Source organism: Siphateles boraxobius, unplaced genomic scaffold (genome assembly GCF_051911475.1).
Source record: "Siphateles boraxobius isolate OS27281-9 unplaced genomic scaffold, OSU_SipBor_1 1, whole genome shotgun sequence".
Taxonomy (NCBI): domain Eukaryota; kingdom Metazoa; phylum Chordata; class Actinopteri; order Cypriniformes; family Leuciscidae; genus Siphateles; species Siphateles boraxobius.
This window is the reverse complement of record NW_027508699.1, coordinates 1556016-1569829: the sequence shown is the minus strand read 5'-3', so window position 1 is coordinate 1569829 and position 13814 is coordinate 1556016. Positions and strand designations below refer to the sequence as shown.

The window sequence follows — 13814 nt, the reverse complement described above, 5'->3', positions numbered from 1 at the left end:
TATGAAACAGGTGAGTGAAATGCACATAGAGGTTTATTAATTGTTCTCTCTTAGCTCAAAGAACAAAATGTGCGGTATTTTTTATGGGATATACTTATGAGTATCCTGGTAACAAAGGGGCAGAGTTATAAGCCTTAATCTCCAAGAACATGTTTGAGTTTTGGATCGATTCGATGAGCCCCCTACCAGTTTGGGTAGGATAATGAAGAGTGCAAGGACACTGCAAACATATTCTGAGAGAGGTCCAATGTAAGCTATGCTGCCATTTTCTTGACCCAGGCGTTCTCTCTAGGTTCTTACCAACAAAGCAGAAGCAGCACACAAAAGAAACATAAGCACATCTCCCTCTATCAACACAGTTGTGAGTTTCCCAACCTTCCTCCTAAAGACGTGCAGGTGAGTGACAAGGTGGCCGAATGGTTAAGGCGATGGACTGCTAATCCACTCTTTATGCGTGTGTTCGAATCCCATCGTCTTCGTTTGTTGTCTTTAGTGTTTCGAGAGAGCCATGTCGCATGGAAAAGCCGTTCAAAGTACATTGCTGCCGACTTTAACGACATCACCATTAAAATAGCTGCAGAAACACACCACAGCCCAGCTTCGGGCAGTCGTGCTGGCGAGTGACGAGGTGGCCGACTGGTTAAAGCGATGGACTGCTAATCCATTGTGCTCTGCACGCGTGGGTTCGAATCCCATCCTCGTCGTTTGTTGTCTTTAGTGTTTCGAGAGAGCCAAGTGCGCATGGAAAAGCCGTTCAAATGACATTGCTGCCGACTTTAACGACATCATCATTAAAATAGCTGCAGAAACACACCAGCTTCGGGCAGTTGTGCAGGCGAGTGACGAGGTGGCCGAGTGGTTAAGGCGATGGACTGCTAATCCATTGTGCTCTGCACGCGTGGGTTCGAATCCCATCCTCGTCGTTCGCCAGACGAAAGAAATCCAGACAAGGTAGCGACGTCTCCTGTGGTTTTATCTGGACATGGAACGACAGGGTGGTATCACGTTTTAAACTGCCATGTAATCAGCCTTTTGGAACGGCCGGCTGCATGGTGTGTCTATGAAACAGGTGAGTGAAATGCACATAGAGGTTTATTAATTGTTCTCTCTTAGCTCAAAGAACAAAATGTGCGGTATTTTTGATGGGAGATACTTATGGCTATCCTGGTTACAAAGGGCCAGAGTTATAACCCTCAATCTCCAAGAACATGTTTGAGTTTGGGATCGATTCGATGAGCCCCCTACCAGTTTGGGTAGGATAATGAAGAGTGCAAGGACACTGCAAACATATTCTGAGAGAGGTCCAATGTAAGCTATGCTGCCATTTTCTTGACCCAGGCGTTCTCTCTAGGTTCTTACCAACAAAGCAGAAGCAGCACACAAAAGAAACATATGCACATCTCCCTCTATCAACACAGTTGTGAGTTTCCCAACCTTCCTCCTAAAGACGTGTAGGTGAGTGACGAGGTGGCCGAATGGTTAAGGTGATGGACTGCTGATTCATTGTGCTCTTCATGCGTTTGTTCGAATCCCATCATAGGCGTTTGTTGTCTTTAGTGTTTCGAGAGAGCCAAGTGCGCATGGAAAAGCCGTTCAAAGTACGTTGCTGCCGACTTTAACGACATCATCATTAAAATAGCTGCAGAAACACACCAGCTTCGGGCAGTTGTGCAGGCGAGTGATTAAGGTGATGTACTGCTAATCCATTGTGCTCTGCACGCGTGGGTTCGAATCCCATCCACGACGTTTGATGTCTTTAGTGTTTCGAGAGAGCCAAGTTCGCATGGAAAAGCAGTTCAAATGACATTGCTGCCGACTTTAACGACATCATCCTTAAAATAGCTGCAGAAACACACCACGGCCCAGCTTCGGGCAGATGAGCAGGTGAGTGACGAGGTGGCCGAGTCGTTAAGGCGATGCACTGCTAATCCATTGTGTTCTGCACTCGTGGGTTCGAATCCCATCCTCGTCGTTTGTTGTCTTTAGTGTTCAAGAAAGCCAAGTGTGCCTGGCAAAGCTTTTTGCTTCCAACTATAACGTCATCATACTAAAGATAGATGCAGAAAAACTCTACGTGCAGGCGAGTTGCTGCGTGGTTAAGGCGATGGACTGCTAATCCTTTGTGCTCTGTGCGCATGGGTTTGAGTCCCATCTTTGGTGTTTAGTTTCACAGGGAGTCTAAAGGACAGGTCAACCGCAGGGGTGCAGCTCATGGCAAGCTTTTAATTATAGCTGTATTTCGGTTATGAGAGCCCCCTGGTTAATGGATATAATCATTTTAAATACAAAAACACGTTCAAGGGAGGTCCAAATCCTGGCTAAACCAGCCACCTTCAAGCTTATGCTTTCAACACCACAGCGAAAACAGAATGTAAAAAAAGCAAAAGTAAAATTCCCTTTTACAACAAGTCATGAAGCCTCTCAAGAGACTGTCAAAAATTGCCAGGGCTGACTGTATTTCAAGTCATCCCAGCGGGGTATTCTTAAAGTTTTCAACCAGCAAAGATCACGTCTCGGATGAGCCTCATAGGCTATGATATTGCTTCTGCGAAAGAATGCCAGACAAGGTAGCGACGTCTCCTGTGTTTTTATCTGGACATGGAACGACAGGGTGGTATCACGTTTTAAACTGCCATGTAATCAGCCTTTTGGAACGGCCGGCTGCATGGTGTGTCTATGAAACAGGTGAGTGAAATGCACATAGAGGTTTATTAATTGTTCTCTCTTAGCTCAAAGAACAAAATGTGCGGTATTTTTTATGGGATATACTTATGAGTATCCTGGTAACAAAGGGGCAGAGTTATAAGCCTCAATCTCCAAGAACATGTTTGAGTTTTGGATCGATTCGATGAGCCCCCTACCAGTTTGGGTAGGATAATGAAGATTGCAAGGACACTGCAAACATATTCTGAGAGAGGTCCAATGTAAGCTATGCTGCCATTTTCTTGACCCAGGCGTTCTCTCTAGGTTCTTACCAACAAAGCAGAAGCAGCACACAAAAGAAACATAAGCACATCTCCCTCTATCAACACAGTTGTGAGTTTCCCAACCTTCCTCCTAAAGACGTGCAGGTGAGTGACAAGGTGGCCGAATGGTTAAGGCGATGGACTGCTAATCCACTCTTTATGCCTGTGTCGAATCCCATCGTCTTCGTTTGTTGTCTTTAGTGTTTCGAGAGAGCCATGTCGCATGGAAAAGCCGTTCAAAGTACATTGCTGCCAACTTTAACGACATCACCATTAAAATAGCTGCAGAAACACACCACAGCCCAGCTTCGGACAGTCGTGCTGGCGAGTGACGAGGTGGCCGACTGGTTAAAGCGATGGACTGCTAATCCATTGTGCTCTTTATGTGTGGGTTCGAATCCCATCCTCGTCGTTTGATGTCTCTAGTGTTTCGAGAGAGCCAAGTGCGCATGGAAAAGCCGTTCAAATGACATTGCTGCCGACTTTAACGACATCATCCTTAAAATAGCTGCAGAAACACACCACACCCCAGCTTCGGGCAGATGTGCAGGCGTAGTGACGAGGTGGCCGAGTGGTTAAGGCGATGGACTGCTAATCCATTGTGCTCTGCACGCGTGGGTTCGAATCCCATCCTCGTCGTTCGCCAGACAAGGTAGCGACGTCTCCTGTGCTTTTATCTGGACATGGAACGACAGGGTGGTATCACGTTTTAAACTGCCATGTAATCAGCCTTTTGGAACGGCCGGCTGCATGGTGTGTCTATGAAACAGGTGAGTGAAATGCACATAGAGGTTTATTAATTGTTCTCTCTTAGCTCAAAGAACAAAATGTGCGGTATTTTTTATGGGATATACTTATGAGTATCCTGGTAACAAAGAGGCAGAGTTATAAGCCTCAATCTCCAAGAACATGTTTGAGTTTTGGATCGATTCGATGAGCCCCCTACCAGTTTGGGTAGGATAATGAAGATTGCAAGGACACTGCAAACATATTCTGAGAGAGGTCCAATGTAAGCTATGCTGCCATTTTCTTGACCCAGGCGTTCTCTCTAGGTTCTTACCAACAAAGCAGAAGCAGCACACAAAAGAAACATAAGCACATCTCCCTCTATCAACACAGTTGTGAGTTTCCCAACCTTCCTCCTAAAGACGTGCAGGTGAGTGACAAGGTGGCCGAATGGTTAAGGCGATGGACTGCTAATCCACTCTTTATGCGTGTGTTCGAATCCCATCGTCTTCGTTTGTTGTCTTTAGTGTTTCGAGAGAGCCATGTCGCATGGAAAAGCCGTTCAAAGTACATTGCTGCCGACTTTAACGACATCACCATTAAAATAGCTGCAGAAACACACCACAGCCCAGCTTCGGACAGTCGTGCTGGCGAGTGACGAGGTGGCCGACTGGTTAAAGCGATGGACTGCTAATCCATTGTGCTCTTTATGTGTGGGTTCGAATCCCATCCTCGTCGTTTGATGTCTCTAGTGTTTCGAGAGAGCCAAGTGCGCATGGAAAAGCCGTTCAAATGACATTGCTGCCGACTTTAACGACATCATCCTTAAAATAGCTGCAGAAACACACCACACCCCAGCTTCGGGCAGATGTGCAGGCGTAGTGACGAGGTGGCCGAGTGGTTAAGGCGATGGACTGCTAATCCATTGTGCTCTGCACGCGTGGGTTCGAATCCCATCCTCGTTGTTTGTTGTCTTTAGTGTTTTGAGAGAGCCAAGTGCGCATGGAAAAGCCGTTCAAAGGACATTGCTGCCGACTTTAACGACATCATCATTAAAATAGCTGCAGAAACAAACCAGCTTCGGGCAGTTGTGCAGGCGAGTGACGAGGTGGCAGAGTGGTTAAAGCGATGGACTGCTAATCCATTGTGCTCTGCACGCGTGGGTTCGAATCCCATCCTCGTCGTTCGCCAGACGAAAGAAAGCCAGACAAGGTAGCGACGTCTCCTGTGCTTTTATCTGGACATGGAACGACAGGGTGGTATCACGTTTTAAACTGCCATGTAATCAGCCTTTTGGAACGGCCGGCTGCATGGTGTGTCTATGAAACAGGTGAGTGAAATGCACATAGAGGTTTATTAATTGTTCTCTCTTAGCTCAAAGAACAAAATGTGCGGTATTTTTTATGGGATATACTTATGAGTATCCTGGTAACAAAGGGGCAGAGTTATAAGCCTTAATCTCCAAGAACATGTTTGAGTTTTGGATCGATTCGATGAGCCCCCTACCAGTTTGGGTAGGATAATGAAGAGTGCAAGGACACTGCAAACATATTCTGAGAGAGGTCCAATGTAAGCTATGCTGCCATTTTCTTGACCCAGGCGTTCTCTCTAGGTTCTTACCAACAAAGCAGAAGCAGCACACAAAAGAAACATAAGCACATCTCCCTCTATCAACACAGTTGTGAGTTTCCCAACCTTCCTCCTAAAGACGTGCAGGTGAGTGACAAGGTGGCCGAATGGTTAAGGCGATGGACTGCTAATCCACTCTTTATGCGTGTGTTCGAATCCCATCGTCTTCGTTTGTTGTCTTTAGTGTTTCGAGAGAGCCATGTCGCATGGAAAAGCCGTTCAAAGTACATTGCTGCCGACTTTAACGACATCACCATTAAAATAGCTGCAGAAACACACCACAGCCCAGCTTCGGGCAGTCGTGCTGGCGAGTGACGAGGTGGCCGACTGGTTAAAGCGATGGACTGCTAATCCATTGTGCTCTGCACGCGTGGGTTCGAATCCCATCCTCGTCGTTTGTTGTCTTTAGTGTTTCGAGAGAGCCAAGTGCGCATGGAAAAGCCGTTCAAATGACATTGCTGCCGACTTTAACGACATCATCATTAAAATAGCTGCAGAAACACACCAGCTTCGGGCAGTTGTGCAGGCGAGTGACGAGGTGGCCGAGTGGTTAAGGCGATGGACTGCTAATCCATTGTGCTCTGCACGCGTGGGTTCGAATCCCATCCTCGTCGTTCGCCAGACGAAAGAAATCCAGACAAGGTAGCGACGTCTCCTGTGGTTTTATCTGGACATGGAACGACAGGGTGGTATCACGTTTTAAACTGCCATGTAATCAGCCTTTTGGAACGGCCGGCTGCATGGTGTGTCTATGAAACAGGTGAGTGAAATGCACATAGAGGTTTATTAATTGTTCTCTCTTAGCTCAAAGAACAAAATGTGCGGTATTTTTGATGGGAGATACTTATGGCTATCCTGGTTACAAAGGGCCAGAGTTATAACCCTCAATCTCCAAGAACATGTTTGAGTTTGGGATCGATTCGATGAGCCCCCTACCAGTTTGGGTAGGATAATGAAGAGTGCAAGGACACTGCAAACATATTCTGAGAGAGGTCCAATGTAAGCTATGCTGCCATTTTCTTGACCCAGGCGTTCTCTCTAGGTTCTTACCAACAAAGCAGAAGCAGCACACAAAAGAAACATATGCACATCTCCCTCTATCAACACAGTTGTGAGTTTCCCAACCTTCCTCCTAAAGACGTGTAGGTGAGTGACGAGGTGGCCGAATGGTTAAGGTGATGGACTGCTGATTCATTGTGCTCTTCATGCGTTTGTTCGAATCCCATCATAGGCGTTTGTTGTCTTTAGTGTTTCGAGAGAGCCAAGTGCGCATGGAAAAGCCGTTCAAAGTACGTTGCTGCCGACTTTAACGACATCATCATTAAAATAGCTGCAGAAACACACCAGCTTCGGGCAGTTGTGCAGGCGAGTGATTAAGGTGATGTACTGCTAATCCATTGTGCTCTGCACGCGTGGGTTCGAATCCCATCCACGACGTTTGATGTCTTTAGTGTTTTGAGAGAGCCAAGTTCGCATGGAAAAGCAGTTCAAATGACATTGCTGCCGACTTTAACGACATCATCCTTAAAATAGCTGCAGAAACACACCACGGCCCAGCTTCGGGCAGATGAGCAGGTGAGTGACGAGGTGGCCGAGTCGTTAAGGCGATGCACTGCTAATCCATTGTGTTCTGCACTCGTGGGTTCGAATCCCATCCTCGTCGTTTGTTGTCTTTAGTGTTCAAGAAAGCCAAGTGTGCCTGGCAAAGCTTTTTGCTTCCAACTATAACGTCATCATACTAAAGATAGATGCAGAAAAACTCTACGTGCAGGCGAGTTGCTGCGTGGTTAAGGCGATGGACTGCTAATCCTTTGTGCTCTGTGCGCATGGGTTTGAGTCCCATCTTTGGTGTTTAGTTTCACAGGGAGTCTAAAGGACAGGTCAACCGCAGGGGTGCAGCTCATGGCAAGCTTTTAATTATAGCTGTATTTCGGTTATGAGAGCCCCCTGGTTAATGGATATAATCATTTTAAATACAAAAACACGTTCAAGGGAGGTCCAAATCCTGGCTAAACCAGCCACCTTCAAGCTTATGCTTTCAACACCACAGCGAAAACAGAATGTAAAAAAAGCAAAAGTAAAATTCCCTTTTACAACAAGTCATGAAGCCTCTCAAGAGACTGTCAAAAATTGCCAGGGCTGACTGTATTTCAAGTCATCCCAGCGGGGTATTCTTAAAGTTTTCAACCAGCAAAGATCACGTCTCGGATGAGCCTCATAGGCTATGATATTGCTTCTGCGAAAGAATGCCAGACAAGGTAGCGACGTCTCCTGTGTTTTTATCTGGACATGGAACGACAGGGTGGTATCACGTTTTAAACTGCCATGTAATCAGCCTTTTGGAACGGCCGGCTGCATGGTGTGTCTATGAAACAGGTGAGTGAAATGCACATAGAGGTTTATTAATTGTTCTCTCTTAGCTCAAAGAACAAAATGTGCGGTATTTTTTATGGGATATACTTATGAGTATCCTGGTAACAAAGGGGCAGAGTTATAAGCCTCAATCTCCAAGAACATGTTTGAGTTTTGGATCGATTCGATGAGCCCCCTACCAGTTTGGGTAGGATAATGAAGATTGCAAGGACACTGCAAACATATTCTGAGAGAGGTCCAATGTAAGCTATGCTGCCATTTTCTTGACCCAGGCGTTCTCTCTAGGTTCTTACCAACAAAGCAGAAGCAGCACACAAAAGAAACATAAGCACATCTCCCTCTATCAACACAGTTGTGAGTTTCCCAACCTTCCTCCTAAAGACGTGCAGGTGAGTGACAAGGTGGCCGAATGGTTAAGGCGATGGACTGCTAATCCACTCTTTATGCCTGTGTCGAATCCCATCGTCTTCGTTTGTTGTCTTTAGTGTTTCGAGAGAGCCATGTCGCATGGAAAAGCCGTTCAAAGTACATTGCTGCCAACTTTAACGACATCACCATTAAAATAGCTGCAGAAACACACCACAGCCCAGCTTCGGACAGTCGTGCTGGCGAGTGACGAGGTGGCCGACTGGTTAAAGCGATGGACTGCTAATCCATTGTGCTCTTTATGTGTGGGTTCGAATCCCATCCTCGTCGTTTGATGTCTCTAGTGTTTCGAGAGAGCCAAGTGCGCATGGAAAAGCCGTTCAAATGACATTGCTGCCGACTTTAACGACATCATCCTTAAAATAGCTGCAGAAACACACCACACCCCAGCTTCGGGCAGATGTGCAGGCGTAGTGACGAGGTGGCCGAGTGGTTAAGGCGATGGACTGCTAATCCATTGTGCTCTGCACGCGTGGGTTCGAATCCCATCCTCGTCGTTCGCCAGACAAGGTAGCGACGTCTCCTGTGCTTTTATCTGGACATGGAACGACAGGGTGGTATCACGTTTTAAACTGCCATGTAATCAGCCTTTTGGAACGGCCGGCTGCATGGTGTGTCTATGAAACAGGTGAGTGAAATGCACATAGAGGTTTATTAATTGTTCTCTCTTAGCTCAAAGAACAAAATGTGCGGTATTTTTTATGGGATATACTTATGAGTATCCTGGTAACAAAGAGGCAGAGTTATAAGCCTCAATCTCCAAGAACATGTTTGAGTTTTGGATCGATTCGATGAGCCCCCTACCAGTTTGGGTAGGATAATGAAGATTGCAAGGACACTGCAAACATATTCTGAGAGAGGTCCAATGTAAGCTATGCTGCCATTTTCTTGACCCAGGCGTTCTCTCTAGGTTCTTACCAACAAAGCAGAAGCAGCACACAAAAGAAACATAAGCACATCTCCCTCTATCAACACAGTTGTGAGTTTCCCAACCTTCCTCCTAAAGACGTGCAGGTGAGTGACAAGGTGGCCGAATGGTTAAGGCGATGGACTGCTAATCCACTCTTTATGCGTGTGTTCGAATCCCATCGTCTTCGTTTGTTGTCTTTAGTGTTTCGAGAGAGCCATGTCGCATGGAAAAGCCGTTCAAAGTACATTGCTGCCGACTTTAACGACATCACCATTAAAATAGCTGCAGAAACACACCACAGCCCAGCTTCGGACAGTCGTGCTGGCGAGTGACGAGGTGGCCGACTGGTTAAAGCGATGGACTGCTAATCCATTGTGCTCTTTATGTGTGGGTTCGAATCCCATCCTCGTCGTTTGATGTCTCTAGTGTTTCGAGAGAGCCAAGTGCGCATGGAAAAGCCGTTCAAATGACATTGCTGCCGACTTTAACGACATCATCCTTAAAATAGCTGCAGAAACACACCACACCCCAGCTTCGGGCAGATGTGCAGGCGTAGTGACGAGGTGGCCGAGTGGTTAAGGCGATGGACTGCTAATCCATTGTGCTCTGCACGCGTGGGTTCGAATCCCATCCTCGTTGTTTGTTGTCTTTAGTGTTTTGAGAGAGCCAAGTGCGCATGGAAAAGCCGTTCAAAGGACATTGCTGCCGACTTTAACGACATCATCATTAAAATAGCTGCAGAAACAAACCAGCTTCGGGCAGTTGTGCAGGCGAGTGACGAGGTGGCAGAGTGGTTAAAGCGATGGACTGCTAATCCATTGTGCTCTGCACGCGTGGGTTCGAATCCCATCCTCGTCGTTCGCCAGACGAAAGAAAGCCAGACAAGGTAGCGACGTCTCCTGTGCTTTTATCTGGACATGGAACGACAGGGTGGTATCACGTTTTAAACTGCCATGTAATCAGCCTTTTGGAACGGCCGGCTGCATGGTGTGTCTATGAAACAGGTGAGTGAAATGCACATAGAGGTTTATTAATTGTTCTCTCTTAGCTCAAAGAACAAAATGTGCGGTATTTTTTATGGGATATACTTATGAGTATCCTGGTAACAAAGGGGCAGAGTTATAAGCCTTAATCTCCAAGAACATGTTTGAGTTTTGGATCGATTCGATGAGCCCCCTACCAGTTTGGGTAGGATAATGAAGAGTGCAAGGACACTGCAAACATATTCTGAGAGAGGTCCAATGTAAGCTATGCTGCCATTTTCTTGACCCAGGCGTTCTCTCTAGGTTCTTACCAACAAAGCAGAAGCAGCACACAAAAGAAACATAAGCACATCTCCCTCTATCAACACAGTTGTGAGTTTCCCAACCTTCCTCCTAAAGACGTGCAGGTGAGTGACAAGGTGGCCGAATGGTTAAGGCGATGGACTGCTAATCCACTCTTTATGCGTGTGTTCGAATCCCATCGTCTTCGTTTGTTGTCTTTAGTGTTTCGAGAGAGCCATGTCGCATGGAAAAGCCGTTCAAAGTACATTGCTGCCGACTTTAACGACATCACCATTAAAATAGCTGCAGAAACACACCACAGCCCAGCTTCGGGCAGTCGTGCTGGCGAGTGACGAGGTGGCCGACTGGTTAAAGCGATGGACTGCTAATCCATTGTGCTCTGCACGCGTGGGTTCGAATCCCATCATCGTCGTTTGTTGTCTTTAGTGTTTCGAGAGAGCCAAGTGCGCATGGAAAAGCCGTTCAAATGACATTGCTGCCGACTTTAACGACATCATCATTAAAATAGCTGCAGAAACACACCAGCTTCGGGCAGTTGTGCAGGCGAGTGACGAGGTGGCCGAGTGGTTAAGGCGATGGACTGCTAATCCATTGTGCTCTGCACGCGTGGGTTCGAATCCCATCCTCGTCGTTCGCCAGACGAAAGAAATCCAGACAAGGTAGCGACGTCTCCTGTGGTTTTATCTGGACATGGAACGACAGGGTGGTATCACGTTTTAAACTGCCATGTAATCAGCCTTTTGGAACGGCCGGCTGCATGGTGTGTCTATGAAACAGGTGAGTGAAATGCACATAGAGGTTTATTAATTGTTCTCTCTTAGCTCAAAGAACAAAATGTGCGGTATTTTTTATGGGATATACTTATGAGTATCCTGGTAACAAAGGGGCAGAGTTATAAGCCTCAATCTCCAAGAACATGTTTGAGTTTTGGATCGATTCGATGAGCCCCCTACCAGTTTGGGTAGGATAATGAAGATTGCAAGGACACTGCAAACATATTCTGAGAGAGGTCCAATGTAAGCTATGCTGCCATTTTCTTGACCCAGGCGTTCTCTCTAGGTTCTTACCAACAAAGCAGAAGCAGCACACAAAAGAAACATAAGCACATCTCCCTCTATCAACACAGTTGTGAGTTTCCCAACCTTCCTCCTAAAGACGTGCAGGTGAGTGACAAGGTGGCCGAATGGTTAAGGCGATGGACTGCTAATCCACTCTTTATGCCTGTGTCGAATCCCATCGTCTTCGTTTGTTGTCTTTAGTGTTTCGAGAGAGCCATGTCGCATGGAAAAGCCGTTCAAAGTACATTGCTGCCAACTTTAACGACATCACCATTAAAATAGCTGCAGAAACACACCACAGCCCAGCTTCGGACAGTCGTGCTGGCGAGTGACGAGGTGGCCGACTGGTTAAAGCGATGGACTGCTAATCCATTGTGCTCTTTATGTGTGGGTTCGAATCCCATCCTCGTCGTTTGATGTCTCTAGTGTTTCGAGAGAGCCAAGTGCGCATGGAAAAGCCGTTCAAATGACATTGCTGCCGACTTTAACGACATCATCCTTAAAATAGCTGCAGAAACACACCACACCCCAGCTTCGGGCAGATGTGCAGGCGTAGTGACGAGGTGGCCGAGTGGTTAAGGCGATGGACTGCTAATCCATTGTGCTCTGCACGCGTGGGTTCGAATCCCATCCTCGTCGTTCGCCAGACAAGGTAGCGACGTCTCCTGTGCTTTTATCTGGACATGGAACGACAGGGTGGTATCACGTTTTAAACTGCCATGTAATCAGCCTTTTGGAACGGCCGGCTGCATGGTGTGTCTATGAAACAGGTGAGTGAAATGCACATAGAGGTTTATTAATTGTTCTCTCTTAGCTCAAAGAACAAAATGTGCGGTATTTTTTATGGGATATACTTATGAGTATCCTGGTAACAAAGAGGCAGAGTTATAAGCCTCAATCTCCAAGAACATGTTTGAGTTTTGGATCGATTCGATGAGCCCCCTACCAGTTTGGGTAGGATAATGAAGATTGCAAGGACACTGCAAACATATTCTGAGAGAGGTCCAATGTAAGCTATGCTGCCATTTTCTTGACCCAGGCGTTCTCTCTAGGTTCTTACCAACAAAGCAGAAGCAGCACACAAAAGAAACATAAGCACATCTCCCTCTATCAACACAGTTGTGAGTTTCCCAACCTTCCTCCTAAAGACGTGCAGGTGAGTGACAAGGTGGCCGAATGGTTAAGGCGATGGACTGCTAATCCACTCTTTATGCGTGTGTTCGAATCCCATCGTCTTCGTTTGTTGTCTTTAGTGTTTCGAGAGAGCCATGTCGCATGGAAAAGCGTGGGTTCGAATCCCATCCTCGTCGTTTGTTGTCTTTAGTGTTTCGAGAGAGCCAAGTGCGCATGGAAAAGCCGTTCAAAGGACATTGCTGCCGACTTTAACGACATCATCATTAAAATAGCTGCAGAAACAAACGAGCTTCGGGCAGTTGTGCAGGCGAGTGACGAGGTGGCAGAGTGGTTAAAGCGATGGACTGCTAATCCATTGTGCTCTGCACGCGTGGGTTCGAATCCCATCCTCGTCGTTCGCCAGACGAAAGAAAGCCAGACAAGGTAGCGACGTCTCCTGTGCTTTTATCTGGACATGGAACGACAGGGTGGTATCACGTTTTAAACTGCCATGTAATCAGCCTTTTGGAACGGCCGGCTGCATGGTGTGTCTATGAAACAGGTGAGTGAAATGCACATAGAGGTTTATTAATTGTTCTCTCTTAGCTCAAAGAACAAAATGTGCGGTATTTTTTATGGGATATACTTATGAGTATCCTGGTAACAAAGGGGCAGAGTTATAAGCCTTAATCTCCAAGAACATGTTTGAGTTTTGGATCGATTCGATGAGCCCCCTACCAGTTTGGGTAGGATAATGAAGAGTGCAAGGACACTGCAAACATATTCTGAGAGAGGTCCAATGTAAGCTATGCTGCCATTTTCTTGACCCAGGCGTTCTCTCTAGGTTCTTACCAACAAAGCAGAAGCAGCACACAAAAGAAACATAAGCACATCTCCCTCTATCAACACAGTTGTGAGTTTCCCAACCTTCCTCCTAAAGACGTGCAGGTGAGTGACAAGGTGGCCGAATGGTTAAGGCGATGGACTGCTAATCCACTCTTTATGCGTGTGTTCGAATCCCATCGTCTTCGTTTGTTGTCTTTAGTGTTTCGAGAGAGCCATGTCGCATGGAAAAGCGTGGGTTCGAATCCCATCCTCGTCGTTTGTTGTCTTTAGTGTTTCGAGAGAGCCAAGTGCGCATGGAAAAGCCGTTCAAAGGACATTGCTGCCGACTTTAACGACATCATCATTAAAATAGCTGCAGAAACAAACGAGCTTCGGGCAGTTGTGCAGGCGAGTGACGAGGTGGCAGAGTGGTTAAAGCGATGGACTGCTAATCCATTGTGCTCTGCACGCGTGGGTTCGAATCCCATCCTCGTCGTTCGCC

General features: G+C 46.7%; 14 non-coding genes across 14 annotated transcripts; 12 read left to right on the top strand and 2 right to left on the bottom strand.

Annotated features, from left to right (window-relative positions):
• Positions 1 to 841: 841 nt before the first annotated feature.
• Positions 842 to 923, top strand: trnas-gcu (transfer RNA serine (anticodon GCU)). The gene has a single exon. It is a non-coding gene; the product is annotated as a tRNA-Ser (tRNA).
• A 1494-nt stretch (positions 924 to 2417) lies between these two features.
• LOC143742090 (U4 spliceosomal RNA) lies at positions 2418 to 2557 on the bottom strand. Its single transcript, XR_013205351.1, has one exon. It is a non-coding gene; the product is annotated as a U4 spliceosomal RNA (small nuclear RNA).
• Positions 2558 to 3523: 966 nt separating this feature from the next.
• On the top strand, positions 3524 to 3605 carry trnas-gcu (transfer RNA serine (anticodon GCU)). The gene has a single exon. It is a non-coding gene; the product is annotated as a tRNA-Ser (tRNA).
• Positions 3606 to 4575: 970 nt separating this feature from the next.
• trnas-gcu (transfer RNA serine (anticodon GCU)) lies at positions 4576 to 4657 on the top strand. The gene has a single exon. It is a non-coding gene; the product is annotated as a tRNA-Ser (tRNA).
• A 137-nt stretch (positions 4658 to 4794) lies between these two features.
• trnas-gcu (transfer RNA serine (anticodon GCU)) lies at positions 4795 to 4876 on the top strand. Its single transcript has one exon. It is a non-coding gene; the product is annotated as a tRNA-Ser (tRNA).
• Positions 4877 to 5853: 977 nt separating this feature from the next.
• trnas-gcu (transfer RNA serine (anticodon GCU)) lies at positions 5854 to 5935 on the top strand. Its single transcript has one exon. It is a non-coding gene; the product is annotated as a tRNA-Ser (tRNA).
• A 1494-nt stretch (positions 5936 to 7429) lies between these two features.
• On the bottom strand, positions 7430 to 7569 carry LOC143742089 (U4 spliceosomal RNA). Its single transcript, XR_013205350.1, has one exon. It is a non-coding gene; the product is annotated as a U4 spliceosomal RNA (small nuclear RNA).
• A 966-nt stretch (positions 7570 to 8535) lies between these two features.
• On the top strand, positions 8536 to 8617 carry trnas-gcu (transfer RNA serine (anticodon GCU)). The gene has a single exon. It is a non-coding gene; the product is annotated as a tRNA-Ser (tRNA).
• A 970-nt stretch (positions 8618 to 9587) lies between these two features.
• Positions 9588 to 9669, top strand: trnas-gcu (transfer RNA serine (anticodon GCU)). The gene has a single exon. It is a non-coding gene; the product is annotated as a tRNA-Ser (tRNA).
• A 137-nt stretch (positions 9670 to 9806) lies between these two features.
• On the top strand, positions 9807 to 9888 carry trnas-gcu (transfer RNA serine (anticodon GCU)). Its single transcript has one exon. It is a non-coding gene; the product is annotated as a tRNA-Ser (tRNA).
• Positions 9889 to 10865: 977 nt separating this feature from the next.
• Positions 10866 to 10947, top strand: trnas-gcu (transfer RNA serine (anticodon GCU)). Its single transcript has one exon. It is a non-coding gene; the product is annotated as a tRNA-Ser (tRNA).
• A 984-nt stretch (positions 10948 to 11931) lies between these two features.
• On the top strand, positions 11932 to 12013 carry trnas-gcu (transfer RNA serine (anticodon GCU)). Its single transcript has one exon. It is a non-coding gene; the product is annotated as a tRNA-Ser (tRNA).
• An 808-nt stretch (positions 12014 to 12821) lies between these two features.
• trnas-gcu (transfer RNA serine (anticodon GCU)) lies at positions 12822 to 12903 on the top strand. The gene has a single exon. It is a non-coding gene; the product is annotated as a tRNA-Ser (tRNA).
• An 823-nt stretch (positions 12904 to 13726) lies between these two features.
• On the top strand, positions 13727 to 13808 carry trnas-gcu (transfer RNA serine (anticodon GCU)). The gene has a single exon. It is a non-coding gene; the product is annotated as a tRNA-Ser (tRNA).
• Positions 13809 to 13814: the final 6 nt, after the last annotated feature.